This window comes from Pseudopodoces humilis, chromosome 2 (genome assembly GCF_049639895.1).
Source record: "Pseudopodoces humilis isolate 2021_Gansu_Grassland_sample_001 chromosome 2, ASM4963989v1, whole genome shotgun sequence".
Classification (NCBI taxonomy): domain Eukaryota; kingdom Metazoa; phylum Chordata; class Aves; order Passeriformes; family Paridae; genus Pseudopodoces; species Pseudopodoces humilis.
The window spans coordinates 103,927,210-103,948,197 of NC_142201.1; the positions used below are offsets into that span (position 1 = coordinate 103,927,210).

Here is a 20,988-nt window from a genome sequence, read left to right on the forward strand (position 1 = left end):
GAACGTTCTGAACAGTCTCAGCTTCATGCCTATAACCTTCTCAAATGTTATCTTTGCATGGCCATCGACCCACAAGTAGGAGCAGTACTTGTGTAGTGTAATACCTGCTCTACTGGTACTTTCTCATGCCAGTTTATGAACGGGGACTCCAGCATGGTTATTTTCTGAATGTGCTTTCACACTACCAGGAACGTGAGTCATCAGAACAATGTTCTCAGAAATATACTCTTCATGTTTGTGCAAGTGGGATGAAATTGCAGAAAATTCACAAGTACAGGATGCTCTCTTCTGGATAAAAACCCCAGTATTTTATTGTGGTAAAATAACTAATGTAAGGCAGTCATATCAATTTAGCACCAACCCCTTTGACTCTTCTATAAGAGGTGTTACAGGGGCTGAAAATAGTGTTTATTTCTTGGCACTAAATGTAAAACCTGAAGTGTTAGTCCTCGTTTAGGGTCAAAAAACTGCACAGCCCTACCCCAAAAACACCTATGGCGAAGTAAGCCTCACCCTAGCTCGTACCTCAGAACTGATACGGCGTGCTGGAGGCATGGCCAAAACTCACCAGATGCTGCAAGCATATGATTCCTCCATGAGAGTTTATATGGTACAGCTGTCTTTAAATGTTTCTGTAATTGAAAAGACTCTAGCATCTGGTCCTTTGCTTATTACTCTTAGAACAAATAGTCATGATCTGAAGTCTACTTTTAAATAATGCAGGGAAAAAAATTAATTTGAGCTGCTAAGGGTACATTCCTCTCAGATGACCTGCTTGGAAGTACTTGTAAAAATGGAAGTAGACTCTATAATTAAAAAAAACCCAACCTTTATAGTTTTAAATGCAGGCAGATGAAAAAGCAGTGGTGTGTAGTTTTTATAACTTTCAGCCAGAGTATATTACTCTTTATTTTACATGTTACATTGTTTAATTCAACTCCACCACCAACAGTTGAAGACTTGCTGCTGTCATGAGGAAAACAGGAGATGCCCTAAGGTACCCCCTGCAGGGACCATTCCCTGGACCAGCTCTTCCTCCATAGCACTTGTAGGGTTCCCACTGATTTCAGGTACTCCCAGATAGTACTCCTGAAGAACAGCAGACTTTTGTACCTTACTACTTCAGATATATGGATGAACACTGTTATATGATGATCATTAATTTAATGATTTAACTCCTTTGAAGTTCTTTATTGAATAAACAAGATTCATAATAATTCCTTTTTACTTTTTCTTTTCTATTTTTTTGGTGTGTGTGTGTGTATGTGTCCCTAAATTCTGAAACAACTAGGTGATTTAATCCTCTGTGAAGGCACCTTTGAAATGGTGGCTAATCTGACATATTACGTGAATTGAACTAGGCTGAGTCAAGGACAGAATTTCATTATTTGTCTATATAAGGTTGACAAACTATTTTAGAGGAAGATTTAGTCTGGAAATGCATTTCTGTAAAGCTGGCTAGCTTCTTGACCACATCCTAAGCCTCTCATATCATGATTGGATGCCGTAAAGCAAGGCCTTAATTATTGTGATTGAAAAAGGTGGTTTCAGAGTGGTTAGCTTTTTGAGAGGCTGAGATAACCTTAAAGAAAAAATCAAAATAAAAACAACTGGAGCTATCCCAAGCTCTTTAAAGCACCTTATGTGATTTACAAATAAGCTAGCATTAGCTTAAAAATGTTTGGGAATAATAAAATAGCATTTACATTTGCTTTTTTTTTTTTTAATAATAATATATCTTTTTTACCATATGGCACAGATCAATGTGTTTTGCTTCTGGTTGTTACTGAAATTCAGCTTTGCTCATCATTTTTAAATGCAGCATCATCAAAATTATCAAAGAAAAGTTGTAGGTACATCAACTATATATTTAACTATTGTTTAATGGTCACACAGATTGAATTTTTTCCTCATGGCTGTCAGAATCATAGTTATATTTTAGTTTTGATAGAAGTTTTCCTTGCTCAAAAATATACCTCTGTCTTATAAAGGAAGGTGTGTTATTATATATTTTTATAAACATAAAAAAGAAGTGGTTTGCTCATATTACCGAAGTACGACACCAATAGCTCTGCACCAAGTGCCTGCAATTGTGGGAGTGAGTTCTAATGTAACCTCTATAAATATGATTTTCCCTTCCAAGACTGATGTAAAGGTAGTTTATGCTTCCCTGTCACAATTGGCCTTCCATTTAACAGCATCTTATAGTGATGAATTCCATTGGAAAAGAAAATTCGAACAAAGTGTCCTGTTTTGTGATGTCTATAAGAAAGTGAAGGTATAGGCACCACCCACAGATATAGGTAGGCAGAGCACTGGATGCTCACCTTTTATGTCTGGGGAGCAAGTGTGTGTTTGGGTTTGGTTGAAGAATGCTCAGGAAGGACCAACAAATACACATTAGTACTTTCATACTTCTTGAGAGACGGATTTCACTGTGATGGAATTTTTCCTTTACTTGTACAGGTATTTATTTGGTATAATGTTTGAATTCTCATAGTGAAGTAATCATGGACTAGTGGCACAACCCATTGTGATACAACTATTAAGTGGTGGAAATAACCTACTAAATCTTTATGTTTTATTATTTAATACAGTCTCACTTGATTGTATCTTCCTGAAACTTGTGTCCTCAAGCAACAATATGTTACCTGACAACAATCAGTTTAACAAATACTCCATACACACGTTTTTTCTGTTGCTTGTCCAAGATTCCTCATTTTGTAGGTCTCATCTACGCAATACGTTCCCTAAGGTTAAGAATGAAAGACGTCTCTACTACAGACACTCTTGATTGAAATAGCAGATAAATTGCTGCAGTAATGAGAAAATTTCCTTTTCCCTAGATAACTCAGCTGCATAGCATTGGAAAAAAAAATTGAGATGAAGATTTTTGTGAAAAAAAAAAAAATTAAGGATAATTTCTTTACGATCAAATTTTGCTAATGAGCCTATAATGGAAATGAAGACCAAACCCATTCTTTTAATGGAACTATGATCAGGCTGTATTATGAGACTTACGCTCTCAAGAAAAGAGACTTGTATAAACACTCTGACATGCAATGGTTTCAGAAAATACTGCTGCATGTCTGGAAGAAACTGGTTAAAAACACATGATGAAGTTAACCTAAATCTTTCATTGGCTTAAAAAAATAGGTCAAGTAATACATTACTAGCTCCACTCTGAGCCTGTACACAATCCGTACATTCCAAAGTGAAAGAGGTTTTGCTTAACATTCCTATATCTACTTTCATTCATGGTATCTCTCGGTTAAAACATTAGCTTTTCATAAATGTGACTCCCTTTTGCTTTCTTTAAAGTGGAAATTCCCGTGCTCTTTAACCATATTAGTCTGTTACTAAAAAAGACGCTTGAAGAGATAATTTATTTTACCTGAGTTTTAAAACTAGAACATGTGTTAATGCAGTAATTACCATGCAGTTTAAATGTGACTTGCAAACAAATTTGTTTCCCTTTCGTCAGTCTTTGACTTGCAGAAGTTAGGTATCATGAAGTATTCTGTAAAGCGTTTGGCAGACAGTGTGCGACACGTCGAGACGTTTGTTAAACACCGGCACACAGGAGGTGTGATGAAGGTCGCATGCACTTTGTGGCTTCGTTTATACAGCCAAGTTCAGCCTGTATCTCTGCCTACTCTCTTCTTTGGCGGCAGCAAAGTCTAAAGAACAACTTGACATTTCGTGTAATTTCTGACAGCTGAGGTTTGGGGATGTCGCTTACCAAAATGGAGGGCTGACTCTTCTTGGGAAGCACTGCCCAACTCCGAGCTGGTTTTTTTTTGTGTTTTTTTTTTTTTTTTGCTTTTTTTGTGGTTTTTGTTTGTTTTGGGTTTTTTTTTCCTCCTAAACTGTATTTATTTGCCACGTGAGCAGACAGCATGCCTTTGCTGAGCCGGTCTGTCCCCGACTCTGGAAGCGCTTCCACGCTCCTGCCCTCCTTCCCCCGCGGCACAGGGACCGCCGGGAGCCTGGCAGAGGCGGCAGGGATGCTCCCCGCTGCCGGTGGCCTGGGAAGCTGGGCCCGAGGATAAGGAGACGTGCCGGGAGCCTGGCAGAGGCGGCAGGGATGCTCCCCGCTGCCGGTGGCCTGGGAAGCTGGGCCCGGGGATAAGGAGACGTGCCGGGAGCCGGCGGTGGGGCGGGCGGGGGCAGCGCCACCTGGGAGCAGCCGCAGGTGCCGGGGCCGCTGCCCTCCCCTGCCGCCGACCGCTGCCGGGAGCATCCCGGCTTTCCCTTCAAAACAGCAGTAATAACAATAACAGTAATAAGAGTGGTAGTATTGAAGTTTCCAGCGCGTGTTTTTTCGGAGGAAAGGCTGAAAACATAAGCCCTAAAGCGACAAGTACCGGTAACACTAGAAGCGCCCTCCCCCACTATTATTCCAAAGCAGCCGAAGGGGGAAAGGAAAAAGAAAAAAAAAAACCCAAAACAACAAAAAAAGTGTTATTTTTAAGCCACTGCCGTTTTCATTAGATGCGGGTCCTCCGGTGCTGTCGCTCGTAAGTTTGTTTCCCGGGGGCTCTGCGACTTCAGCCAGATTAATGAGAGAGGCAGGAGGTGATGGGATTCGCGTACGTGCGGCGGGGCCGCCCTGCCTTGCCCTGGCCTGGCCCGGCCTGGCCGCGCCGGGCGGGGCGGGGCGGGGGCGCATCCCCGAATGCCCGCATCCCGCCCTGCCTCCTGCCGCCCTCCCCGCGCCGGGGGTTACCAAAGGGTTAAGAAACTTGGCTGGAGAGATGAATGGCGCGGCGCGGGGAGGGGCCGGGCTGCGCCGCGGCGGGTGAGGTGGAAGGCGGAGAGGGAGGATCGCGGCTGCGGGTTAGGCTTTGAAAGTCAGCCTCGCAGGCATTGCAGCAGAGCCCCGAGCCGCGGAGAGCAGCGCAGCGGAGCTCGGCTCGCCCCGTATGTGCGCGGGGATGCGCGGGGCGGGGGGGGACGCGCGGACTCGGGGGTGGCGGGAGGCGGGGCGTCCTGCCCTGCCCAGCCGTGTCCTGCCCTCCACCCGCGGGGCCCCCCCCCCCCGCCCGGGCTCCGGCGCCCGCCCCTGCCCCGGAGCTCAGCGCCGGGCCCGGCCGCGGCACCGGGGCTGCGTGCGCGGCGGCCGCGGCCGGAGCGGCTCCGGGGCTTCGGGCAGCCGGCCCGGGAGGAGCCGCGGCGGCTGCGGGGTGAGTGCGGCGCTGTTCCGCCGGGGAAATGGCCGAGCGGGGCGGGCGGGGGCCGCGCTGCCGGGCGGCGGCACCGGGGAACAATGCCGGGGTGAGCCCGGCGCGGCGGCGGCGCCCGCCCCGCGGCACCTCCGGCGCGGACGGAAAGTTTGTCCGGCCGCGGTGGGTTTGGGGGAGCCGCCGGAACGGAAAAGTTACTAGTCCGTCCCCCCCGGGACCCGCGAGTGTTTCGCCGGGCGCCGACCGCACGCCCGGCCCCCCCCTTTGGCAGGGACCCCGCGCTGCCCCTCCCGGAGCGAGCGATCCCCGGGGCCGCTGGCTCGGTGCGCAGCCGCTGCGGCGGCGCGGACACACGGCCTCGCTCCCGGGGCTGCGGGCAAGGCCACGCCGCCCCCGCCGCCTCCCCGGCCCTGGCGCTGCCCGCCCGCCGCCACCTGCGGGCCCGCAGCCAGCCCGGGGCTGCCGCCGCCGGCCCCGCTCGGCCGCGGCTCAGGCTCGGCTCCCTGCGCCCCCCAAAGATGCCTTCTCATCGCCTCGGGCTCCTTAGGGACGTCGCTGTTTCCCTTCTAGACTAAAGGTTACTTTTCCAGACGTGGTGTTTGTTTTTTTTGGTGGCTTTTTTTTTTTTTTTTAATGTCCGCGAAGCCCTCTAAAGGTTAATTTTAGTATTTTTTTCTTCCCCCCACTTCTACCCTCCGCTTTTCCCTACGGATCACGTTGTTGGAGGCCTTTCTTCCTAAGTGTCAGTAGGTGATTAAGTTGGAGGGTATTGAAACCTAAGGAAACGTAATATGGGCAAAACGGGGGGCAACGTTGTAGCGAGCAGACAACCTTGTGTCTGTGCGGCACCTTTCTTCTTCTCGCTTGTGTATTCTGGTGATTTACTGGGCTTTTAATTTAAAGAAAGATTCAGCTAAAATGCTTGACACGTGTTGAAGGTGTTGGAAAAAAAACAGTGGGATTTCTGGCTTTGGGATTATGTTGTTGTTGTTGTTGAGAAGGCTGAAGTGGAAGTTGTCCTCTTTTGCCTCATCTCTCTGGAATCTGGAGACTATATTATTCCTTGTTTTATTTTGAGGGGACCTGCTGCAGTGTCAGACAGCTCACAGGCTGATTAGAATTTAACTGAGTCATGGCTCTATAAATGTTCAGAGATACCGTAAAGCTTTATTTAACAAAGAGTGCGAATCCAATCTGTGAAGACTTATGGGGAGGAAGCAGTCACTTGTGGAAAGGGGGTGGCGTATTCCTGAGCGAGTAGGAAACATTTTCTTTAATACACAAATGCGATTTACTGCTTCTAGGGCTGACTGAACACATGAGAGAGTGACACATTAAGATGCCAGATGACAAAAGCTCTCTGAGCTGAGGATATCTTGTGGTTGGGATCAGATTTAATGGCATCTGAGTAATTCTGCTCTATGGGCATCAGTAGCTAACATCTTGGAAGGCAAAAGTTCTCATCGAGAACAGCGTTCAGGCAGCTTTGTGGTTTTTGCTGTGTGAGGCAGCTGTCTTCCCAAACTTCTGGTTGAGAAGTTTGACTTGTTGTTCTGTCAGTGGTCTCCTAAGATAGGGTTGACACAGACTCCAAAGCAAGAGAGCAAGTTAGTCATGAGTGAAATGCATGTGTAAGGGTGTTTGTGTTGTGTGAGTGCGATGGAAGAGGTGAGTAGTGACTGCAGGTTTTGGGCAGGGGTGAAATCTGACCTGCTGCTAGACTGGCCTGTGCTTCTGGGTTATCTAATGAGTGAGAGCTATCAATGGTTCCAGGTTTTTGTAGGCCATGCATGCACAGAATGCAAGATGCAGTTAAATGCCAAACCATGCTGGATTGAGGTTTTTGCCTTTTTTTCCCTTTTAGTCTTTTGGCAGAAAATTGCAGATGAGAAACATGCTTTTCCTCTCTGCTCCCCATACTTGTTTCTTTTTCTCAAGTGAAAGATGTGCTAACCAAAACTTATTATAGTCATAAAAAACTGTGTTGATAAAGAAGTAAAAGTAAATAATCTTTTTATATTGTAAACTTAAAAGGTTGATCTAATCACTGGCTATATCACCTGCAGTGTTTGATAGTTGTGTTTGGGGTAAATTTGTTCTGTAAAAGGCATCAAGAAAAAAAATTTTAAGTGATTCAATGAAGGCTGTAGAACTCAGATATGAATTAACTTTATGGTGCTCGTATTTACCTGTAGTTTTACTTATTACAGGGTTTGCTTAAAAGATTTGACAAAGTCTTGTGTGCATAAAGCTTATTTTTCCTCTTCAGAACTAACTTTATTTTTCAGGCTTTGAACACTAGCAGAAAGTTTATATAATGCCAGCTTTATTATCATTAGCAGTGAGAGCACTGTTAATTTTACCAGTGACAGTGACTATAATAAAAGATAAATCCTGTTCTGCATTGTGCTGAGCACATGCGCAAACTTGCTCAAGGCAAAGCCATGGAGTTGCATTTCTCCCAGTCAGCTGTCCTGCTCCAGGGCTGTGCTTGACACCTCCTTGCAGAGCTATCGGAGAAGACATGAAGACCATAAGATTTTTGTGAATTTACATTTTTGAAGAGCTCTTCAGAGCTTGCCTGTATCTCAAACTCCAAAAGTCTTGTGGTTGTGTTTCTTTTTCCTGTATGTGGATGTGCAGGGAGTGGAAGGGATCCAGAAGAGAGCTTGGGGAGAGTGTGGGGTTCCCAGCTGGGTGCCTGGTTTGGGGGCACAAGCCTGTTTTCTGGGGGGGGGGAGCTTTGGCTCCCATGCGTGGGGTCTGCAGGCAGGACAGAGCTCATCTCCCACGTGATGAGCAGGAGGCAGGGTCAATAGGATAGCCATCCTATGGATTAAGAAGGATGAATACCCTTTTGGGACAAGAAGTGCAAATTTTGAATTATAAATCATTGCTGCTCGGGAGGGCAGGCAATGACATACAAGCAAGAAAGGTGCACAGGTAGGGAATGAGGCCTGAACAAGAGGAGGAGGTGTGAAAGAATGTGCATAAATGTACAAAACAGATAGAAAGCATAAATTTGACAGTCTGTCTAAACAGTCTTGAACTAAAGGCAAGAAGGTTAATGGCAACAGCATTTGTGGTTTGCTCTTTCTTCCTGCCAACAGGCCAAGAGAACAGTAACTCTGAGCTGTGCCAACCTGCCTGCAGCAAAGAGGGGGGAAAGTGTTTAACAGGGTTGTGGCATTGCTTTTGGACATTTCAGTGTTAGGGATTCACTAGTTGCATTGGAAAACACTGAATTAGAAAACAGCATACAGAGGTTGGCAGCCAGTACTTTGGGGTGAACATCTGGGATCATGTGGAAACTCATGATATTCCTTGGGAAAAATGGGCAGAGGGACTGTTTGGGTAAAGATGAATGCCTGCTCTTTAGGTTTTCTGGATTATTTATTTCAAATACTTGGAAATGCTAGCAGACCTATTTAGCACTTGAAAGAATTAATTTGATAATTTATTTGGCTGTCTGTTGCAGGTCACTTGGCTTGATGGTTGAAGAAGGAGAATAGAAACTAAAACTCATGTAAATAAATATTCATGCATAGAAAGGGGAAGAAGCAGGTGCTAGACATCTAAGCTTGGGTCAAACCCCTTCTGGCATAGTCTTCTCATAGTTAAATTGTTATTGGTGCTCATTGCTCTTGTTTAATTGCCTGTCTTGAGTGAAATTTTGTTTTCATACCACTTATTTCTAAATACCATTGCCTTCAGCAGAGGAAAACTAATTTTGCTTGTAGACAAAATTGGATTCAAAGCAGAAGCTACAGATCTTCTGTTTTAGTCACTGGTTTCTGAGACAGCGAGTTTAACGTAGGAAAGGAACTTGGTGTTGGGAAAGACTTTTGAGGGGCATGATCTTCTTCCTCTCAAGAAAGGAAGTTGAGAGGGAGTCCTTGTGAAGAGATCAGGTGCTAGATGTAAAACATGTTCCAGTCTTGAATGAAACTCCTATTTGAAAACAAATAAGAGAGTATTTAATTTGCCCCAAAAAATAGTCCATGAAGTTCTGTTTTGAAATGTATCCAAGCAGTAAGCCTTGTTCACAGATGAACAGTATTTTTGTTCTCACTGATCCTCGTGTTGGTATTGTTGTTCTGATTTTTTTTTTCCATAGCAAACTTTAACATTCATAGCTACCTGTTTACTGCTTCTTCTCTGTGCCCACACCCATTGTGAAAAGAGAGAGGGAAAGTGAACTGGAAAGGCCTTTTCAGTGATGTCAAAAGCAGGGCTTGCCTCAGATGTGGAAAGAAATGATGGTTCTTGCCCCAGGAGTTGGCCTTGGTGGTGGTGTTCTGTTATCACTTATCCTGCGTTTGGTAGTCCATAAAACAGCACAAATCAACATTCCAAAAACAGATAGGTGTGTAAAGCAAGTGGTTCAGATGCAAAGTGTTTGGGAATAAAATATTATTCTAGAAAAGTTATTTTTTTATTTAAAACATATTGAAGGAATATGGAATTTTTCCCAGAAATAACAAATTCTGTTGTCTTTTCACTGAACTCTCATAAATCTTTTGTAGTCATTTGGAACAATACAAAAAAGACTGTTGAATGCTGACCTAAAGGTAATCCCATCTATACATTGGACCTTGTTGGCAGTACTGTATGGAGTGGGTTTTTATGCCTTGTTTTGTGTTTTTCCCTACTACATAGCAATCTCTCTTCTCTTAGAAGTAGGAATTACTAAATTCACCCACTTGTCAGTTGTGAAAAACATCTGTTGTCTACATCTATAGTATAAAGCAGTAATACTGGAATTAACAATTTTTGTCAAATTCAGGTGGCTTGAAAAGATGAATATTTCTTTTTTTAATAACACTGCTTTCTTCTGATGAAGAAGATGATGATCTGGTCTTTGGCACCTCTTGTCCTGTTTTTCATTGTCCACAATAGATTTCACATCCAGCTTATTTACCCTTTCAGTAAAATGGAGTTGAGAAGGCTTTGAACTATGTTTATTAGCACCTTTGTCACTGTACCTGTCATTTCTCTGTTAATTTTTACTGTGATGGTAGATCTTCCCCGCCCCCCCAAGCTGAATACAAATTTTGAAGATTGTGCCCCTTCTGTAGTGCAACTTGCCTTTTCATTTTGTGATGTATATGGAAGAAGGATTTAAAATAGCATCTGCATGTAGAATTCCATGGTATTTACTTATTTTTCAGCTTAATTGCCTCTATTGTTAGGCATCTTTTGTTGGGTCTTGGTGCTGGAAGTAGTCCAGCATGCTGCTGTTATTTCATGTACCTGAAAGCTTTGAATTGGTGGGTTTTTTTGGATGATGATCCATTGATCAACACCTGTATTTTTTTTCCTAGTTAGCAAGCACGTTGCTGTGGTCAGAGTTAAATATTTTCTCTAATCTGGCTTGGGCCCAAGTGGTTTTGTGGAGGGAGAAATATAAATGCTCAGATGTTCCTCCAGCACACACACTTCCCACTCTTCCCTCTCTATCCTATCCACCTGTGGGGTCCTTGGTGCTAGAGGAATTCTGTGTTTAAAATCTTCTCTATGCATTTTTTTTGTGGGAACAGAAGCCAAAGATGTTGAAATAAGGAAAGGAACTCTCCCAGCAGAAGGAGGGAGGGGAAAGTTCAGCTAAGTGGTGGTGAAGTCTATTCTTTTTCATTATTTTGTAAATTTTATTGTATTTAAAGTATTTTTTATTGTAAAGTTTATGCATAATGAGCTTGCTGCTTGGGTGGTAATTCAAAGACCTCTAATACTGAGGCTTGTCGTAACAACAAGGCTGAAATAGTAGAAATAAGAATGATCTGGGCTAGCTGTAAGTTTGCAACCTTTAGCAAAATTTCACTTAAGAATAATAGACAAGTGCTGAGAAGAACTTTTAAGGTTATGACTATAATGGATAACATTAAGTAACTAAAATAAAATAGTGTTATATACTGTTCTTAAATCTCTCAAAAGCAAATATTACAATCTCTACTGGTTTGGTTTTTTCTGACTAATTTTGTTGCATTTAGCATTACACTCACCTTTGTACTGTACTCTTATATTTTCCTTATGTATATGTAAATTAATAGGGGCTTTTTAAAAACTGATTTTGATGTTCATGGGTGTAAGTTTGAAGTGTTAAGCAGTAACCACTACATAGGAAGGAGGTCTTTCATGTCACAGCTGTTTTCTGAATGAAAGGAAGGAAAAGAGGACTCTGGCTTAGAGTTGAATGTGGATTTTGTTCTTGCAGAATAATGTCCCTTAGTATAAGTCTAGACAACATGAGTTGTTTCTACTAGTTTTACTCATGACTCTGTCTGGAAGATTTTGACTTCTGAAGTTTGGAACTACGTTTTTCTTCTGATACAAAAATGTTATTTGCAGTTTGTACTAACCAAAATCAAGCATTGCTTTCTATTACACCAACAGTAAGAAAGTAGATCAAGGCATATTAGGTAGGAAAGAATGATTTGCAGAATTTCATAGGGGGATTTCTGCTGTTCTTTTCAGATCAAGCATGAAATTTTGGAAGAAGAAAGTTAATGCATCCTTGGACTCCTGAAGGAAGAGCTTTCCTAATGGAACCACATTCAAGGTAAATAATTTGTTTGGGTTGTTCGCCTTGTCTCTTTGGTTTGGGGTTTGTTCTTTGTCTTACCAAAGCTGTCAGACAACTGTGTGCCATGTATAAGCCTTTTAGGATTATAATGTGTGTTGAAGTGATAAATGTTCAAGTTAATCCCTCCCTTTTACAGTAAGACTTGGGTTTTTTTTTTAATATGTGTGCTGATTAAAGAAAAATAAGTATTTTTGTGACATCTGAACTTTTTGTATGCAATTTGCTGTTAAGTTCTAAAGATTTAGCCCACTTGTTTGGGAGGTAGCTAAATAGTGAAGAACTAGATTTATATGTAATTTCGGAGTGAAAGAGAAGATTAAATAACACTTCCTGTGTTACCATCTCTGTTATTTTTTAAATAAAACAGATCCAAATTGAGCTTGTGTGGCAAGGGACCGTCACAGTAAAATCATTATTAGATATTATGTTACAATGGCTTGTAGACATTTAGCATCACTGCCATTTTGTTTGGATCTGCTCCCTTGGTTCCCATTTCCTAAATCCTATTTTTCTTTGATACCAGGGAATAATTCCCTGAGTGTTGTCCAGTGATTGCTTATGTATATGCACTTTGGTTTGTGAGTCATTTTATTCACTTGAGTAGCCCCACTGTCCTCGGTGGGCCTACATGCGTGCCTAAGAACTTGAGAATGCTGATGAGCATAAAGAATACAATTTGGGCATGTAATGGTTGACAAGCAGTTGTTGTTTTGTTTCTGGTCTCTCTTAGGACTCATTTGCATTGCCTCCAGTGGCAACTTTTATGAGCATTAGTAGGGAAGGTCTAGAAGCTGGAGGCAGTCATACCAAATCCCAGCCTGCAGACAGTATCCATTGAAATGACACAGATTGCAGATGCAAGGATATATTTTTCTCTTTTTTTTTTTTTTTTATTGTAAATAAATCCATGCGTTGCTCGACTTTACTCGAATACAACGTTGGTCTGCGTAGTGCTGCTTGAGCATCTCCAACACAATAGAATACAGCCAAATGAAATCATTAGAAAATATTTGCACTTTTAAAATTGTAGAGATTTGGATTTAACCAGAATCAGTGCTTTGGAAATAACCAGAAATTGAGATTAGGGATCTATTTTTTCCCCCCAGTGTTATTGCTATTTGACTTTTCAAAAATGTAAGTTGAGTGTTGGCTGTAGTGTATCTTTTAGTTGTCTGAGCAATTGTATTTACAGAAAAGTTAATGGTATTACTTGCTGGTCTCAGAATCAGTAACACAGGCACTTTGGAATTAAAACATAATTAATTAATTAGCAATTTAAAACTGGAGAATTGTTGTGATCAGCAGCAGATGGTCTCTTATACAGCTTTAATAGAACTTAGTAGACAGTGGCTTTTGCAGCAACAAGGCTTTTGAAATCTTTCACATCTTCAAAAACAGTTAAAGTAATTCAAAGCTTTGGTTCAAGATTGTTTTCTCTTTTTAAAAGGAATTCTGTTTAGTCAGAGTTGCAGAATCATAAGCTGTAAAGAAGGATGTTGCACCAAGTGTTCAACTTGTTGGTAAGGTGGTTAAGCTAAAGATTTGAGAATATGTTTGTCAGTGTATACATGGCTGGTAATCCCCACACAGTTTGCATTCTGTTTTCTGTTTCTAACCTATATTACAAAGCAGTTATGGGCAGCCATCGTTGCTTTTTTGGAGTGGGGAATAGGTTTGTTTACTAGTTATGAGCACTAATTGTGGAATACTTCTGTTGGTATACCAAGCTTGCTTGCATACATAAATAGCTTTATTGTTTAGATCAGAGGTTTATTGTCTTGATCAGAGGTTTGTTATTGTCTCTGGAATTAGAGTTCTTGTTTAAGTCAGAGTTCTGGACCCTTAGGGTAGACTTTCTCCAAAAGAGTACTGCTTTAGAAACGTATCTCCTGGTCTTGTTGATGCTGTGTAACCTTTGTGAATTAAGAGATGGTGGAGCAGAAGGCAGCCATGCTTTAATTGAGCTTGCATAAAAGGAAAAGTGTGGCTAGAATGAATAAATTATGTCTTTAAGTCTGTTCAAGTCTGAGAAACTTCAAAGGGTGCAACTCACCTGGAGATGCAGATGAGAATTACAGACTAACAGTAAGTGTAACTATCTCGTCAAAAGAACAAGATGGTGACTCAGTGTGAGGAGGGTTGGCAGAGGCAGCCTTTAATTGAGGAGAAATTGGTCACTGTAAACCAATTATGTCTTATTTTTAATGATGGGTTTCAGAGAACAGCAAATGAGTGCAGTATGATCTTGGCTGATAGCATGTGCTTTTCTTGTTGGATAAAAACCCAAAAGCCTGAGGATATGAAGTTGCTAGCAGAAGTTTCACATCTCTTTTTTTCCTCACCCTTCTCTCTCCTCTGCAGAGGAAAATGTAGGCTATGCCAGTGGAAGAAACTCCTTTTTTTTTTTTTTTTTTTTTTTTGTTGCTAAACTGATTAATGTTTGGACATATTTTGTGAGGACTAACACAGGGGTTGGTAACTTGCAGGGTAGAGAAGCATCCCTCACTCTTTCTGTAGCTCGCATTTAATATTAAAAGCAAACTTTTAGGTTTAACATATTTGAACTTGTACTAGATAGGGTTAATAGGCTAGAGCAAAAGGTCAAAGCATAAGGCATTAGGCTTAATTAAGGGAGAGCAAGAGTGGCGGGAGTATGTGACAGTTAAATGGGTTTCCCACAGACTAATGTCTGTTACAGAGCAACCATGCCTTAACTTAAGTGGGTTATTTTGTGCAAAGGGCAGCCGTGATTAGCAGTTTGACATGCCAGACGTTTCTGGCCAATCCCATCTGTTTTGGAGGTTAAAAAGCATACCTTTATGAGCTGATAGATTGATTTGTGTGCCCGTCTGGTAAAGATTAGGAGTCCAAGGCCGATGCTGTAAATGCCAGTTATAGAATGTTGTACTTTCTTAGCTGCTCTTTGTTTAAACTGTGCTGCAATGAGGCCAGCAGCTCTAAAAGTGACCGTGCAGCAGGGGTGCCACAGTGAGTATTGGGAACCAGAAACACTCTGGGAGGAACATTTCCTCCTTCCTCAGGTTTGTTTTGAATGTGAGCCTGTAGGCTTTGGGTTTTCTGCAGCGCTTTGCTTGGAAGGGGAATCTGGCTTAGCGCGTTCCCACGTAAGGCTCACGCCTCTTCCTTACTGCAGTCGCTGCTCGTGTGCTGTCCAGAGGTTACCTGTCTCAGCACGAGCACTTCTCCAGTTCCAAGCACAGTTGGCTGCAGGACAGTTTTGGTACTTGAAAGGTTTCAGTACTTGTCTGAACTCATTATACTGTCTGTATCCTTCCTGCTTTGCTGTTGAACTGGGGATGACACATGCGTACTCTGTTGTTTTTCCTTTGTAGCTCTTACTTTCAGGATAGTTTTTCTGATTGTGTCATGAGGTTGCCTTAGAAGCCTAAAATAAAATAGGTAGCACGATAAGTCTTGACTGTGTTTCTTGTCATCTTTATGACTTTGTAAAGTCAAAGTTACATTACTATTAATATAAGACTATTAATAAATCGTTGATGCAATAAAACTGTTTTTGATAATGTTCAAGGTTCATACACAGTTGAAGGTGATTATCCTATTTTAAAATCAAGTAGAGGTCAGACTGTATTGTAAGATTACTGACTGTGGCCCAAATGGTATGTGATAGCTTCAAGTCAAATGACAGTCTTCTTCACTTTAAATATATACATGATTTAGAAAGAAATTGTGAACTTAGATTTTGTGTAACATGCTGATTAACTTCCAGTGCATTTTGTGAAAAGCAGGGACGTATATTCATTCATTCACCTAAATTCATGCATTCACCTAAAATTCACACTTAAAGCTCTCATTTTCAAGGCACTGTTTTAAGTTTTCCCTGTTCTGTCTCTTTTCCATTCAAGCAGTGACACTTGTAGCTAAATATAGCTGAGAGATATTAGAGACAAATTAGCATTTGGCACCTTGCATTTAGCATTTCTACGTTAACTTTTAGAATTAAGTCACCTGTCCAAAGTTTCTTGGTTTTCTCCTTGCAAATGTGATTATCTTTCCCTTCTCCATTTAAAAGAAAATGAAATTGGATGACAGCAATGATTTGCTGTTTATGCTGTAAAGATTCCATGTACCTGAGCTGTATTTTTTCTGTGGCAGCTGTGATCTGTTCCTAAAGAGATTTACTAATTTGCCAGTAACTTGTCTTCACTTTAGGAAGCTCTGTGAGAGCCACCCTAGTTTTTCTTTCTCCCTGTGAAAGTCTCTTCCTTTTACTTCTGTTTGAAATGCCTAGAAATATTTTCAGTGTCCTTTAGAATGAGCAAGGCAACATCATTACCTTGCAGTTTATTTAGTAGCATGGAGCTGAAATGGGCATATGCAGCATCATGTTCTCTATGGAATAATATCTATTTAAATGATTTGGATCTAATACATATTTACATGAAAAAACGTCTTGCCCTTCTCTGTGGGGAGAGAAGGTGAACAAGCATAAATTTTATAATACTCATTGCTTCTCTTGCACTAAATCATACTTAAATTGCAGAAGGTTGTTGGCTTGAGAGTTGTATAAAAAGTGCTTGGTTAGTAAAGTAGGGTGTAGGGAGATTTATCTAATTTAATACTAAGAAAATGTTGTCAGCTGCAGTGTATTGATATGGGAGTGCCTAAATCCAAAAACTATACTTTTATATTTTTGTATATGTATATTTCTTACAATTTCATGGTTATAATACACAAAATGTAATCCTGAAATGATCCCTCAGTGCAGCGTGCATGTGTGCTCCATTTTGGCTAATTTGATTGCTATTGATCATATCTGAGCCATTATCTAATATCTTAGGAGTGGATGGACTGTGTCTACTTTTCTGCTGTTTCAGGGCATGTCATACTTTATGAAGTTTCTTGCAACAGTCATAGTTAAAAGTTTTTTGTAATTGTTTTTTGAGCATTTTTAGCATTTCCTGCTCTAAGTGTAGCATGGATGAAGCGATGAAGTTTTCATGTAGCATTCTAAAAGTTGTAAACTCATCCATTTAGGATTCCCAAGTATAAAGGCACTGTACCAAATATTCACTAGTTCTCAGTGGTGTGGATGTGTTTTTTAAAAGCATATTTTGTGTTGTGGCTTTCAGTTAGAATGTTATAGAACATTTGCCTAAGGTATTCATACAGATTGACTGGCCATTAGGCATTATAAAAAACAATTCTGAAGTGTCCATTGCTTTCAACTTTGAATAGTCTTCAAAACAAAAAAAAAAAAAAAAAAGGGATGAATTTGGTCTTTGGTGTTTCAGAGGATTTGCTTTTTTAATCTAACTGATGAGAAGCAAGTACGTGGTTGCTATCCCTGACCCTTTGCATGCTGGGTTAGAAAGGATGCTGCACAATCCTTGTGAACTGGCCGACTATGGATTTCTCCTTATTTTAGATTTCCATACTCTTTGACCTTGTAGTTGTTGACTTTGGTCTGGAACAATTTCAAAGTCATGTAAATGAATGTAATTAAGGTATTGCTTATCATCTCGGAGAGTTCACAATGATGCTTATTGGCTAGAAAGGTTTGTTTACTTAATATGGAAGGTTAATAGAAGGTTAAATTTTACTGTGTAAAATGGCTTCATAATGTTTTTATTTAGCAGCTGAAGAAAATAGTGTTTGAAAAGGCAAATAATAGTTTTATTTGACCTCCATGTGTTTCCTGTAGCTTGCATTATTGGGAAAATTTATCTTCATTGCATAGTCTTATTACAGTTTTCCTTTCTCCTTGTTTTACAAAGGGAACCTCTCAGAACTGTTTGGAGGCCTTTGTGTACAAAAGGAGCTACATTAAGGAAGGAAGTGCAAAAATGTTTGACAATAATTGCTATAAGTAGTCCATCCACTTCCACTCTGTCTTTTGTTCCCCCTCCCTGTTTTTGCCAGAATGAGATTCAGGCTTTGTTCTTTGGTGCTTCTTTTGTCTTTATTCCCACTGCTGCAGAAATACAGTGAGAAAGCAGAGTGAAACAGCAGGGAAGAACATCAAGATACTGGTTTCTGCCTTCATTTCTCCGGCGATAGAAAGAACTGGGCCTAGGGCCTCAATTTTCTTGCCAGTAGCCTTCAACTTTGTTTGACTAGAGTTGTTTTGCTTATCATTTATGGAAAAAATTGCTTGCCTGAGTGGATTGTTTTTTGGTTTTTTTTTTTTTTTTTGCTCTCCACTCAGGAGTTTTTGTAGTTGGCAAAGAGATGAGTACGTGACAAGTGTCATATTTAATAGAAAAAAAAGACCCCCAAAAAACTTTTTCCCACACCTTTTTCGTCTCGCGCTGTTTTTCTAGGATTGCAACTTCCACATGCAGAGGCAGATATCCCTGCTGGGTTGTGGTATCCAAGCAAGGGTGTTCTGCCAGTCCTATACTGGACTGAGTTTGGTGGGGAAGGACAAAGCTATGTGAAATGTGGACACAACTTTCTGAACAGATTTCTGGATCCATTTGGGCATCAAGGACTTCTGACTGGTTTTACCTTGGTTTGCAGAGTACCTGTTTTTTGTAATTTCTCTCATCTAACAGGAGAAGCATGTGGGCTCCTCACTACTGAGGTAGCTAACTCTCTTCTGGTTACTTGCATTTTTTTGTGCTAAAGTAATTATGCAATAATGAGAATCTCCTTCAAACGCTCATTAATTCAATGTGTAGTCTTACTCCACGGTTTCCAGTTGTGGAGATACTCTGTAACTCAAACCCCAGAGCACCCCTTGCCCTCCCATTTTTGCAAGAGCTGAAGGTTTCAGGTTCTATTCTTCCTAAGTGTGAAGATAAGACAATAGCTTGTTTTTTTCTTGAATTTATAATAGCAACCATAAATTGAAATGATTTAAAGTTGCATTCCGAAGGTGAATAGCAAAATCTCTTTGGGTGAGGTGTGATAAGTATAAGAAGCTAAAGTTCAAAACCAGAATATAATGATCCAAAAGGAGTGTGGGGGGGGGGGGTTGGGGAGGTGGAACAATCACCACAGATAAGTGTGAAATCCTTTGGTTTTGAAATCAGGAGTGGTGCTGTTGAGTTCTCTAAGTCCAAAATCTCACCTGAATTCCAAGATCATAGGTTAAAGTCCTAGAACTCCCAGAATAATGGATCTCTAGAGGTATATGACTATGGGGAGGAAAGGCAAAACCAGCAGAAAAATCCCCATAATCTGTTACTTTGGGTCCTATTTATGGACAATCAGAGAAGAATCTATGCACTCTTTGCCATTCACTTTTGCTTAGTTAACATACTAAAAGCAAAACTGCTCAAATCTGTTAAACAGTGGCCACGTAATAGCACAGAATTTCTTGAAGAAAAATTTGCTCTTGCCTCTGGAGGTCCAAAGGATTTGTCAAGAATCCGTCCTGGACCTCTGACTTACTGGTGTTTAAGTCTCTGCTACCTTAAATTTTATCCTGGTACAAAATAAATGCAAAAAGACCATTTAATAAACTGTGCTGATAGTATTTTGTAACCTCTTTGCACTCTCTCACACAGGTTTAACTGTTGAGATGGAAAGATAACAAGGTTGTGCAGAATCACATTTACTATTTACTGAACTCTGGCTCGTCTTTAGATTACAATATCAAACATGAAAGTTTGAACGTGTCTCGTGGATATAGCTCTTGAGCACAGCTGTCTGGGGTGCTTGCTCACAGTCTTTTTTCTTTTTTAAGCTTGTTTGTCATATGCCCAAGGCTATCTGAGCATGTATATGACCCAACTGGTTTTTGATCTGAAATGCATAAAAGGTCACTTTGCTGAACTTTATCTTCTGGACCTCAAGTTTTACCATTAGTGATATTCTACAGTGAATTTCCTAAGTGGAAAAAGGATCTGTTCACTGTGCCCTTCAGGCTTTCCAGGCAATTTCACTTTTGCTTTACCCTGCTCTGGTTTTGTTTTCAGAGTATTCTAACTCTTGGTATAGGAACTGAACAGTATTTGAGCACTGTTTTTGGGGTAATGCTGAGTATTTTGGGTTGCAATGCTGTATGATTCCTCTAGTTCTGATGTCTTGTCCAGGCAAATGTCAGCTGTGTTCTGTCTCTGAAAACCTGAACTCGAGCATTAAGGCAGGTTTTTAAAAACTCCTCTTTGTGCTGATGATCACACTACTTCTGTGTCTTCTATCTTATGACCTTGTTGTTACTTTTTGAGAAAAATTGTGCATGCTTCACAAGATACCAGGAGCACAAAAACAATCAAATTTCCTCTGTTCTGGCCTTCTGGGGATATCATGGGCCACTGCTGTTCTGCTTCTTAAGTAGATTTGGAGCCTGTGATACCAGTTACTCTTTTGGATAATGGATTGTATGAATTTAACATATAAGCATGCTCACCTCCTTTTCCTGTCCTCTGTAAAGGTCACTGTACAGGAGGAAAAGTTGAGTCATGGGCTATAAACACTTGGAGGTCTGCTATGTGATCTAATTTTTGTTAGCTTATTGCTTGGTGCTGTGGCAGGTGGACTTTGTCAGGTTTATCTGTGGCAGTGCTGCTGACCCTGGTGACCTGCTCCATTCCTGTGCAGAACGTCCCTTCCCTGCAGGGAGATGGCACAAGTCAGGGTGTGTTGTCTCCTTACTCGCTGCTGTACCTTGCTGAGCAAAGAGAGTTGCTTGGAGATGCAGCTGTCCAATGTGTGGCTTTTCTTAATTTTTTTTTTTTTTTTTTTTTAAATCTAAAAACTTGCCCATGTCCCATGGACATTATCTTCAGGATTCAGAAGACTCTGGCAGGATGTCCTGCTTTGCAGAAATAGTAGTGGTTGTTTAAAATAATTCTGGAAAGTAACTGAAGATACTGCAATGTTTCTGGCTATTGCAGATATCACGTAGATAGGGGAAAGACTGTGTGAAAGGGCATGTAACAGCAGGTATAGTAGGGCTGGTGATACTGGGAACTGCAAATGCTTCTAAGAGTGAGAGGGAAGTCATGGATGGGAACCATTTTTTACAGTTCCTGAGCCCCTTCCATCTCTCTGGGATGAAGCACCTACTGTGATCATCTTTTTAGGTGTGGTCAGTTTTGGGGTTGTATTTTGCTGGTTGGTTGTCAGTCTCAGTTTAGATTCTGTACTTAAGATATCAATCAAATGGCCTCATATGTTCTTGTTTGGAAGAATTAGGGAAAAAAAGCCCCTTTGTGACATAATTGATCTTGTAATGACTTACTTGTAGAAATTTTAGGAGGAAAAATGTATTATTAGAAGTTTGGGAAG

At 41.1% G+C, this 20,988-nt stretch overlaps 1 protein-coding gene across 4 annotated transcripts in view; it reads left to right on the forward strand.

Annotated features, from left to right (window-relative positions):
* Positions 1 to 20,988, forward strand: part of NRIP1 (nuclear receptor interacting protein 1) — a 96,812-nt gene that overhangs the window by 17,168 nt on the left and 58,656 nt on the right. For 2 of the 4 annotated variants that reach the window (XM_014253566.2, XM_014253568.2), the window contains exons 1-2: positions 4,712 to 4,923; positions 11,661 to 11,745. The gene's annotated coding sequence lies outside the window, so the exon portion shown is untranslated. Of the gene's footprint in view, positions 1 to 4,711; positions 4,924 to 5,694; positions 5,764 to 11,660; positions 11,746 to 20,988 lie in introns of those variants that run through there. The other 2 variants (XM_014253567.2, XM_088051398.1) reach the window with 2 other exon arrangements.